This window comes from Protopterus annectens, chromosome 7.part0, assembly GCF_019279795.1.
Source record: "Protopterus annectens isolate FY-2018-M chromosome 7.part0, PAN1.0, whole genome shotgun sequence".
Classification (NCBI taxonomy): Eukaryota; Metazoa; Chordata; order Ceratodontiformes; family Protopteridae; genus Protopterus; species Protopterus annectens.
Window position 1 is genome coordinate 1,230,020,431 of NC_056739.1, and position 12,880 is coordinate 1,230,033,310.

A 12,880-nucleotide genomic window follows, 5' to 3' on the forward strand; every position below is an offset into this window, starting at 1 on the left:
TTTAGGTGGGGAGCCAGTTCGTTCTGAAGTTCATGTAAAATGCAGCCTGGGACATTGTCCGGTCCCATGGATGCTGTGTTTTTGGCTTTAGAGAGTGCTGCCTTTACCTGTGAAGTTGTGATTACAGTGACTCTGCATTCTTCCTGTATAGATATGGGTCCTTTAAGGGGTGAGAGGGGGTAAAGTTAGCACTGAACTTATCTGCCAGGATGTTGGCAATATCAGTTGGTTCTGCAATTTTTGTGACATTGTGCTGTAACTCAGAGCAGATCTGGGTGTTGCCATTGAGATTCTTGACATAGCTATAGAATGCTTTGTGGTTGTCCTTAGAATCAGTGGCAATCTTGTTTTCATAGCTAGCTTTGGAGGATCTTATAAGGGATCTCAGCTTCTTGCTGAGGCTAACCAGGGAGCTCCTCCACTCATGGGATTTTACTCTCTTTTGCAACAATTTCTTCCTTCTGTTGTAGAGTTTGTTTATGGCAGGGGACCACCAGATTGGCTTCCTTTTTTTGGAGGATAGCATCTTGGTTCTGTTTGGGATAGCACGATCCATGCACTCATGTAAGTGCTTATAGAGTGCATTTGTGTAGGATTCAACAGTCATAACTGTATTGTCCATCTGCATGGGTGTCATGAAGTTCACCATTTCTGTCTTAAGAAGCATGAAGTTGGCTTTGGAGAAATGTTTTACTGTGGTTTCCTTAATGGGGGGTGGGAACGGGATGTGGATATCTAGGGTGATTAGCTTATGGTCGGATCTGACCAAAGAGGAGTTGACTTCAGGTGTAGAACACCGGTCACTCATGTTGGTAATGACTAGGTTTAGGATATTGTTGCCCCTGGTGGGGGTGTGGATAAGTTGATCCAGGGCATTGGAATTTATGAATTCCAGAAAGTGCTGAGTGAATATTTTGGTACATGAGTAGTTTTCCCAGTTAATGGTGGGGTAGTTGAAATTGCCCAATATTAGGGTGTTTGGTTGAACCTTAATATTTTCCAGTATATCAAGAAAAGAGGAGTGGGAATCCTGGGGCATGGTGGGGGATCTGTAACAAGCTACAATTTGGATGGCAGTTTTGCCCAGAGTTAGTTGCACTTGGATAACCTCGGCTGCATTATGCTGAGCACTAGCCTGGAGGTGTGGGTATCCTTAATGAATATGGACACACCTCCACCTTTGGTGTTTCAGTCCAGGTTAGATGGCCGAAAAATGTGGTATGAGTTATAGCCTGGTAATGCAGGGTTGATCTCTGGAACCTTGAACCAGGTCTCAGTCACTGCACAGACATCGATGTTCTCAATTTTAAGGAGTGCCTCGAGTGAGTGCATTTTGAGATTTAGACTTCTAGCATTGAGTAGCATTACCCTTAGTTTTTGCTTGCCTGTTCCTGTTATGGTGGTGAATTTGTCATTTGAACATTGCCTAAAAAAGGCACTATAGGGGCGTCAAGAGCTTTTGCCAGTATCTGGAATCCAGGGGTGACAGGTGCAGGCCATCTCTGGTAAAGCATTGTGGTCTGTCAATCATGTCATCCCAGGCAGACAGATACTGGATCCCCTTAGAATGACATCAGAAGCTTAGCCAATTGTTGAAGTCAATCATTTTGTCCTTGTACTGCGGTATCATTCTGGGTGATGGCAAGATGCTACTCAGGGTTAGGGTCATACCTGCCTGGGCTACAAGATCAGAGAATTCTTCCATGTCTCTTTTCATGTAGTCCAGGGAGGTATGTCTCAGGTCGTTCACACCAACATGGACAATCACAGTCATATTTGTACTTGTTGTGGAGTGACCTGAGTGCGTGGGTTATGTGACGGATCCTGACACCCGACAGGCAGCTGGCAGTGACCATCTCCTTGTTTAGCCTGGTGAATGGGATACCATTGTGCCTGACTATAGAATCACCTATGACTAGTGTGTTGGGTACATTGTTTTGCCTTATGGACTGTGGTTGAGTGGCACACTGAGTCTGTGGGCTATGTGTTATTTGGGTTGTGTTGGTGGAGGGAGGTTGCTTGCATTTCTGCTTTGCAGGTCTCTGTTGCTTGAGCAGATTATTATTGAGAGCCTCCGCGAATGGTTTTGTGTTTCTATGTGTGGATTTTGGTGGTGTAGTTTTAGTGGGACTATGTGATGAGTGTGGTGTGGTGCAAGTGTTTACCTTCTCCTCTTGACTATCAAGTTCAGTCTTGGTTGCAGAGAGCTTTACCTCCAGTTTGGTTAGATAAGTGCATCTCTCACAGACTGTAGTGTTGGGTGGTAGGAGGAGAGGGTTGTCTGTGTACATGAGGCAATTGCTACATTGCCCCAAGATACCCAGATTCATCAGATAGACAGGAAGAACACTGGGAGCTGACCCTTGGACATGCCAGAATAAAAAAATATTTCCTCTAGACAAGTGAGGAAAGTGAGTACAAGAGCTGTTTTTCTCTAAGCAAGTGAGGAAAGTAAGTACCAAAATTGTTTTCCTCTAGGTAATGAGGAAGGGTGAGTGCTGTAGTAATTTGTAGTTTATTTAATGCTTACAACAAGTTCTGAACAAGTGCTGAGCATGGATAAGCACATTCAAGTGCTAAAACTAAGAATCTGTATCTGGATCTAGTTGTAGATAGGCTACCTAGTGCTTACCACTCCCACTTGTAAGCTAGAAGTCTTCCCTCCAACACAGAATGGCTTGGGGGCACAGAAGCTTACAAACAGTCCTGGATACAGCAAATCTGTATCTGACTTAGACTACTTACAGGAAAGGCAGAAAACAAGCTTGGAAAGTTCTCTCTGTATTAGAAAGAATGAGCTAATGACAGTAGCAAAAACACAACACTTTAAATGCAGTAAATCTAGCACACTTGAGTGTATAGCAGTATTAAGGCAAATACAGTTTAAATAAATGCAGATAAATTAAAAATGACAAAAACAAGTTTATGAAAAATCAAATAAGAGCACTTGAACACTTAAAAGCACACAGAACAGGAAATTAAGGAATTCTGCGGTGGTGCAGCGGTAGCGTTGTTGCCTCACAGCAAGAGGTTCTCCCATTTGATTCTCAGCATCGGTTGGGAGTGCCTTCTGTGTGGAGTCTGCATGTCCTCCCCATGGTCAAGTGGGCGTTCAAAAGACATGCATTGAATGGGCGTGCCTTCATTGAAGGTTGGGTGCTGGGCTGGCAACTCGACACCATAAAAACCAACTGCCAGTCATTAGCGGACTGGAGTTCTGCTGTGGTGACCCCTAACTGGGAAAAGCTGAAAGACAAACAACATGGTAGAAAACAGTTATGTAAGAGCAGCTCAAGAAACTGTAAGTATTTTTTTTTTTGGGGGGGGGGGACAGAGCAGATTAAAATGCTATAGGGGATGTCCTTCCCAAGTGCTCTCTCTGTACACAGCAGAGGAGATGGGACTGGTAGGAGTGCCTGAAATCAAAGTGTGATCTCACTGTACTCAGCTGAGTGAGCAAATGAGATGGGCCCAGTAGGAGTGTCCAAAAACAGATTTACAGCAGGGGCAGGCAATTCCAAAGCCACCAAGATAAACACCACAACAAGAACAGGGAGGGAGAGTGGGAGACTAACTGCAGCTAGAGACAGGGAGTATTATCTCGCTGTATTATGTTATATATTACAATTATCTACAAATTTCTAATCTTAAATAAGTGCAGAGAAAAGTATACTTAAATCAGCTTTTGTCAGTTGATTTATGCAGGTGAATCTCAGCAGCCAACCACTCGGAAGATAAGCAGAATGATTAAAAAATGTGACCAGCACAGATTATAATGCAAGCAGAAACCCCAGGCTAAGTTAACACAATTTCAAAAGCAGTCTAACAACTTTCAATGTATCCAGATGGCTACACTTTTTCACACTTCAGGCAACTAAATGCAGCTAGAGACATGGAGTATTATCTCCCTGTATTATATTATATATAACAATTATCTACAAATTTCTAATCTTAAATAAGTGCAGAGAAAACTATACTTAAATCAGCTTTTGTCAGTTGATTTATACAGGTGAATCTCAGCAGCCAACCACTCAGAAGATGAGCAGAATGATTCTTTCTTTTGTTTTTTGGCACATTCATTTACTGCCTGATTTTTATCTACTTCTGGTTTTCTTTCCATTCCTGCTTGACACCGATATGCTTCTGCTAGATTAAGCAGAGAATTCATCTTAGATTTATTCTCATGTTTCAAAACTTTCACTACATTTGGGCCTTGTGAGGTCAGCAGATATGTGTGGAGTCCCGTGACTGCAGATCTATACATGCAATCGGTTTCAAGGAGACCCATCCCTCCTTCAGAACGGAGAATATAAAATCTTAGTATGTACTGATTTTCATAAATCATTTGGTGAGCATGAAGCATCCTTCTTGTTTTCCTATCTAATCCATCCAACATGTTTTGGGGCCAGTCAATCACTAGAAAACTGTAAGTTAGGCCAGGAAGAGAAAATTGGTTTGTAGCTTGGATTTTGTTTCTAGATATCAGGGCTGTCTTCAGGATTAATTTTAGTCTTCTAAAGTACTCCTTACTAAGTTTTATTTGCATTTGCTTATGTTTTATTGTTGATCCATCAACGATTCCCAAATATTTATACACTCCATCTTGCTCAAGTTCTTTTATATCACATTATTGTCCCAAACTGATGTTTTACTGGTGCTGTAGTTTTCCTGCTTTAAATGTTGCTTTTGCACATTTATCAAGACCAAATTACATTTTTATATCATCTGAAAAAATTTTGACAACATGCAGTTATGCTTTCAGTTCCTCATCTAATAAGATATACTGTTTTAAATCATCGACAAAGAGAAGATTGTTGTTTTCTAGAAGCCAAATTATAGCCATGGCCTAAGCTGTTAAGTAGACAGCTTAATGGGTTAAGGGCATGGCAAAATAGCAGTGCTGACAGAGAATCACCCTGGAATATCCACCTTTGAATTTTTATCCCTGGAATAATAATTTGCCTTTATCATAACTTAATTGCAAAGTGGTCTGCCACTGTTTCATGGTCACTGTAATGTAGTCGATCAGTGTAGGGTATATCTTATACATTTTTAAGCACTGTTTTATCCATGAATGTGGGATACTATCAAATGCTTTTTTATAGTCAATCCATGCCATACATAGATTCTTCCCTTTTTTACAGTTCTCCAGTATGATGTTATTTAACAACAAATGATCCTTTGTTCCATATGACTTTCTTTTATTGTCCTTTTGTTCTACTGCCATTATTGAGTTTTCTACTAAATGACTATAAACTCTGTTGGCATCAAGTCCCTTAATATAGTTTATACGTTGTCAGAAGGCAAGTTATTGGTCTATAATTTTTAGGGTAGCTTGCAGGTTCACTCTTAAGTAGAAGCACTGTTTTTCCTGTTGTTAGCCAGGTTGGTGTCTGTTCAGGGTGCGCATATAAATAGTTCTTACTCATGGCTAAATCTTCATGCAAAGATGTTAATAATTTTAACCCAAAGTTAGGTACTGCATCTGGGCCTGGGTTTTTCCCAATTAGAGGCTTTCCTTAACTTTGTTTCAATCTTTTTGGCTGTTACTTCATCCCATTTCATATCCTGTACCTTTAAACTTCTTATTCTTTCTTTTACTTCTTGTATTCATTTAACATCTTTGTTATATTCCACAGAATCTTCATAGATAATTCTCTAAAATGTATCTATTTCTTCTTTTTTTGGCAGTCTTTCAATTCCTTTTACCTTGTTTCCCAATTTTCAATAAAACTTTTTGGGTCATCAATAAACTAATTATTTTGTATTTTTCCTTTATATTTATCTGCATATCTTAAGTTTTTCCGCCTGTGCTGAGATTTTTGGTTTATTTGCAATAGTGCATGACAGATCCTGGTCTGTTCTAATACTGAGCATTGCTTTTATCACATCTATCTTTGATCTGTTCCCTCTTCTATATTCTTCTTACAGTGGCACTTCTTTCTTAATTGCTTTATAGTTTTCTCTATCCGATCATTCCATGATGGTATTGGATTTCTCCCCCTCACTACCCTGTGTTCTTGTAGTAGAACTTTATCAGTTATTAATTTTGCTGCACAGTATTATATCCTGTTTACTTCTGTTATAGCGCAGTGATCTCTATGGACAGTCCTAATTACTGTGTTATTTTATCAAACTTCTAATTTTTCGGGTTTTACTGACTTTTTGCAGTCTGTTTCTTTCACTGATCTTAATATGTCTACCTATCTCTATTAAATCAAGCAACTCTTCTTTTAGCCCAATTTCTTCTAAACTAAGGGTGCATTTTTTGTATTCCATTTCCTGTGGGCATTCTTTACAAAGTTCTATAGCATCTTCCTGTGGCACATTTTCTTCAGTTTCATCCTGTGCCATCCATTGCTCTGTCATATGGAAACTCACTGGCCTATCACTCCTCAACATTAACTGCATCAGAGTTTCCAGCATTTCCTGTTCCTTTTCTTGCTGTCCAGCTTCAAGTGAATGGCACCTGACCAGTTGCTTCCCATTCCACTGGTTTCTCCTTAATTTGGATATCCATTGATCTATCCTATTGTGGTGCTTCCTGAATTAGATTTTCTACACTGAATCCTTCACTTCACAGGTAATCCATAACTTCAGTTTCTATTTCTTTAACTTCTCCATTACTAACCTCCTTTTCTACTTTTCCTCTTTGTCTTCTTATTTTTTTGTATTGTAAAGTTTTCCGTGTCCGGATTCCTTTGCCCATATTTCTCTTGAAATATCTTTGGTGCTGCTCTTTTTGTATTGGTTAGTTTTGCTTTCTCATTTGCATAAATATTACAGCATATTAAATCTCTTTTTCTTTCCCATGTCCATATTTCTTCTTCAGATATCTCCTGATCTTCCTGCTTCTCCTTACTTTGGGGACTCGCTCCATCATGCTGTGCTGTAACCTGTGTTAGACCTTCTACACCAAATCCTTCACTTCACAGGCACTCCATAACTTCAACTTCTATTTTTTAACTTCTACTTTGCTAATCTTCTTTTCTACATTCCCTCTTTGTGATATTATTTTTTTATTGTGAAATTTTCCACATCTGGATGCCTTTGCCTGTATTTCTCTTTGAATATCTTTGGGGCTACCTTTTTTATATTGATTAATTTGATTTTCTCCTTTGCATACGTATTGCACCATATCAAATCTCTTTTTTTCCCCATGTCCATATTTCTTTTTTATAATTTTCAAAAATCTCTAGGTTTTGTTGTTTATATTTTCACACTTCCTCAGATGTTTCTTTTTCCAAACAGATCAAAGTTTATTGATCTATATACTGTTTTTCACGAATCTGTTGTATTAATGAATACACATTTTTATTTGAAACTTCTGACAGTTTTTCTTGTGGAAGTATTTTTCTTCTAATTTCTCTCATTCATTTTGTATGTCTTGTGTCTGGAAATTCTGGGCTTTTTGCATAATAGTAACAACACATAATTTCTTTCTTATCCTCAATAGTCCACTTTGTTGTCTTTATGGCTCTTCTTTGGCCTATCAGTTTTTGTGATTTTTGTGAACTACTACTTCCTTTTACAACGGGGGGGCATTCTCTTCCTGGGTCTGTCCCCATTATAAAAATGTTTCCGTATTTTGAGGATTTAACACTGTTGTTTTTTTCCAGTCCTGGCACTAGTATGCCTACCAAGATTGGACACTTTTTATGCTGGGTCTTGTGCACCCAGCTCTCTTTTTTAATATTTAACCTACTTCTGTCCAGCTACTCTTAAACACATTAAAATCACTCTCCATAGATAACCTAGCAATTACCTGGTTTCATTCTTACCTAAATGACAGACAACAAACTGTACTATGGAAGAATAACCTTTTGTCCCTTTTACCAGTCACTCTTGAAGTCCCACAGGGATCTATATTAGGTCCCCTCCTATTCTCCATATTCATTAATGACCTGTACAAAGTCATCCCTGATGCAACTTGTATTCATTATGCAGATGACTAAACTCTAATCTGCTCTTCCACCTCCCCCACAGATTTACAATCCTTGTCCCAAATCACTTTCCACAAAGTAGAGAACTGGCTCACTGGTCGCCAACTACTATTAAACCCAAATAAAACCAAACTATTACTCTTCTCCCCCACTCGCAAGGTCCCCTCACCACCTCTCACCATAATATCAAACAATGGTACCATCATTTCCCCAGAACCTAGTACTAAACTATTGGGAGTGATCATCGACAACAACCTCATGTTTGATGGTCACATAGACAAAACTATTAAAACAGTTAATAAAAAATTAGGCTCTTTATACAGGATTAAACTATTCCTAACCCCATCTGCTAGAACTGCTATTGCCCGTACACATCTGCTATCGACCCTTCTTTATGCCTCACCCATCTTCGTAAATCTAAGCAAATCAAACCTCAATAAATTTACTAGGTGCTACAATAACATTGCCAGATTTGCCACATGATCAGCTTATAGAATCCATCACTGCCTTAACCTTCAATCGTTAGACTGGCTTGAACTACCCTATCAACTGCAATATAGCCAACTAATAGTTGTTCACAAAAAATCTACCAACCAGACAGTACACCCATACTGAAAAAATATTATTAGCCCCTACAGTAACCTAAAATCCCTTCTTTCAAAAAAATGCTAGTGCAAACTGTTAAAGCTAACAATTCAGCTGGTGAATCATTATTCTCCAACTCTGCCTGTAAAAACTGGAACCTACTTCCTGCTGAAATCACTACTGACCCCTCCTTATCCTAATTCAAAAAATCTCTTAGGAAATACCTAAAAATGCAGTGGCTTTGTCCCTGCACAAACCCTGACTAACCCCCACTCAAACATAATTCATAAATGAGAACCTCGTTACAAGAATAAAACTCTGACTCTCTAACTGTTTAAAATTCTGTGTGTCACCCAGCTACTGGAAAGATTTAAAGTTAACAGTACACCATGTATGATAACCACCTTAATATATTTGTTTTCCTTTTTCAGATGAAATCTTTAACTATTTCTTTCTCAGCTACTTGCTTCCAGCCTTTGGTGTGTGTATGTGAGAAAAACATGTACCTGTGTGTACATATCGTTAAACAAATCTCAGTTTTGTGATAACTCACTGTAATAATTTCATGTATTTACACTTGTTTTTGTACATTTGGAGCTTTTCTCGCCGGGCCTCCACTGAAAATGGACCTGTATCCAGTCGGACTTTCCCGGTTAACAAATGTAAAATAAATAAAATAAATAAATAAAAAATATATGCTATATAAATACAGTCTAAATATCAGTGTCATCTTGGTGAGATTTTGTGAAAAACAGGGTCTACCTCATGAAGGTATTCACCAAGACTTGAGGATGAATTGTCTTCCCTGTGTATGTGTTTTGCTGGCTAGGTAGGCTTTCTCCCACATTCAAAAGACAGGCCACAGATTAAATGGCAGACCTCCTAACTGCCTATAAATGTGTGTGTGTGCGTGTGTGTTTGTGTTTGTGCATGCTTGCGCATACGCGCATGCGTGCATGTGTGATATGTTCTGCACTAGACTAATGTGCTATACAGAATTAACTTTACTGTCTAACCAAATGACTGTCAGGATAGGGTCTGTTTCATTGTGATCCCAGTTGAACAATGTAGGCATCGGAGAATGAATGAATCAACCACATATAATTACTCCCCCAGTGAAGATACAGCTAACACTTCCAAAGCAATGGCAGATAAAATCCAAGCTTCTATATTCTACAGAATCTTAAGCACTTCCATGCTTACATGTATGCTATAAGACAATTCTGAAAAGTAGTAATCTAGACCCTGTAACAAGCAGGACTATGTGGCACAGATAGTTGGACTGCTCAGTGACTGGAACATCCTCAGAGCCTTTTCATAGTTGCTATTGTGCCTGCAGATATCCAGTTCTTCAATCCTCCTCCTTCTGGTACTGAATATCGACCTAAAGTAGGCAGCTGCAGCAATGTGGGAAGCATGAGCTAAGATGTAAGCTGCTCTGTCTCCTAACATCAGTTATCTCAAGCACTGAGAGTCACTTACCCTTCTGAAGGATCTTTCATGTCACCTGTCATGCTTGCTAGTTGATACACAGGCACTGAACTCATCACCAGCTCAGATAAAATTACTGGTGTAGAGACTCTGACAGCAGAATTCAATTCAACAGCTTACTGCACCATTATCTGTTCCAAACAAAACCTATATCTTCCCAGCCAAGGTATTCAGTCACCAATGAGACAGCTATGCTTAGAAGTACATCTTCCATATTAGATAGAATATTTGATTATTCTAATATAAGGACCTTTTGGTGTTTACATCAGTGTCATTCCAAGCATTACTGACTCAGACTCAACCCATGTAAGAAATAAAATCTCAGGATCAGACTGCCTCTGATTTATACTTGGTCCATAACAACTCTTTTCAGAGATCTATGGACCTTTGTATTTGAGGATTTGGTCCGCTGTTTTGATGTTAGCACTAATTAAAATGCCTTATGTAGTAGCCTCAGAGCGATTAGCGCTAACACAGAGTGCTCCAGAGGCCAGTCATTAGCATTCCTTGCCATATCACTTACCAAGGAACAGGCAGCCCTGAAATAGACTGTCTAATCCTCAGCATACAAGCCATCATCAAAATGCCTCCCATAGGGTGATGGCTAAGATAAAGCATATTAAACCTCATGAAGAGATCCCTATAACTGATTTAGAAAATGAGGAAAGATCAAACTCTCCAGCTTCCCTGTTAGATGGCTCCACTTTTGAGGAATTCTTTTCAGCAGTACGAAAGAATAGGGTCTGTCCCAGTGACTGCAAACCTCATACTGCTGCTCACCTGCTGCTTCAGTCTCCAGACCTTCTGGATGGTCCTACACTTGGTGGACATATTGATGGTTGTCACCAGAGTGTCATAAGACAGCCTTAACAGCCCCCAGTTTTAGGCATGGGGATTAATATGAATCAGGGTATAAACACAGGAGTTTCAGAATCCACAACAAATAATTTTAATAATTCTACCATTTTCAAAAGCCATATGTTGTGTATTATAATTAAGATAAATGTATGTAAAAAAATGATTTTAAAATATTAGGGAGCATTTCCTAAAGTGCCAGATTTTTTGAGTATATTTTCTAATACACAAATATTTATATATAAAAGAGGACAGAATTAAAAAATATATTTGAAAAGAATGGTTATGACGAGAATAATTCTACCCGGACCCCATATGGAACATATAAATGTGGAACATGCAATGTAAGTACGTAGCTAATACAGACCACATAGATATTATAGTTCGTAAAAGGGATATATGCAATAAAAAATATACAATTGTACTAGTAAAGGGGTTATATATTTGGCATACTGTACAAAGTGCCTGTCTTTCTATATAGAAAAGATAGAAGGATCATTGATTAAAAGAATATATGAACATATGTATAATATGTAAAAGGAAATGAAAATAATGTGTTTTGCAAACATATAAAATTATGTAAAAAGGGCACTTTAAGATTTTTTGTTATAGAAGATGAAATTTTAGACCCAAAAGGAGGTCTATGCTAGACAAAAAATGAACATTTAGAATTATACTGGTTATTAACTTTGGATGCTAATAATTCCCCAGGGCTAGATGACAGTACTCAATAGGAGCTATATTAAAATTGAGAGCCACTAGACTTTAAAATTGTAATTGTTTATACAATTTGATTTATTTAAATTATTCCTTTTACAGCATGAATTTAATAACATGGTTTTAATAATTTAGTGGTCATATTATAACAGGTCCAATGTAATCTAGAGGTACGTTACAGTTGAAATGACGCAAGAAAGATGCAACATATAAGAAAGATGTAGCTTTCTTGTGTCTAGTTCAACAGTTTTAAAATTATTAAATAACCTCATGAAGGTATGAATGATTTTTGAATGTTTCGAACGTATAGAGTTTATATTATGTTAATATTTTTCACATTGTGATTTTTATATTATTCTTTTTACTATATATCTGCAAATAACGTTATTAGAAGGGTCAAAAGTTATTTGTTTTTTTAAAAAGGTGTTCAATCTTAATAGTACCATATGTGTGAATTGTGTATAAAAATGAGTGCTTAGGTAACGTAGTGACTGTTCTGAAGAAGTCAAAAGCTTTGTGCATACAAAAATGCTGTATGTTTTTATATGTGATATTGTGTTAAACTAAATAAACTTTTTTGTGGTGTCATTAAATGAATGATATTTTGGTTGACTTCCTGATTGGCTGGTACAGGTTCTATCCATAAGTGCGGTGATTTGGATTTTTATATTTTTTTGACTGGATTTATTCCGCTCATGTCCAAACTTCACAAAGAACATTTTCTAGAAGTGGTGGTGCTGCGGTAGCGTTGTCGCCTCACAGTATGACGTTGTCCTGTTCGATTCTCAGCTAGAGCGTCTTCTGTGTGGAGACATGCGTGAATGGGCGTACCTTCGTTGAAGGTTGTGCGTCAGAGCTGGCAACTCGGCACGTAAAAATCTAGTGCCAATCATTAGCGGACCAGAGTTCCGCTGTGGCGACCCCTAACCAGGAAAAGCCGAAAGACAGAACAACAACATTAAAACCAGCATAATATGTGATTTTGGTACATTACTTCCCAGTGGCCCCATTAAGGGAGAGCAGGAAGGCATCCAGATTAGTGTTCATTCAATAGAAATAAACATTTCAGTGGTGGCAGAGGATATCACTGCTCACCACGTAGGCTGCACACAGTTTATGAATGGTCAGTAGCAATCCAGAAACTTTCTCCATCTGTTCATTCACATTACTGGATGGTTCAAGATCACATTGGACATAGGGATAACAGCCTTCTAAGATGCCCCCCCCCCCTACAGAGCAAAGATGCCAGGCATACTAGTCAAGATTCTATTTGCCTCTAAACAATACTC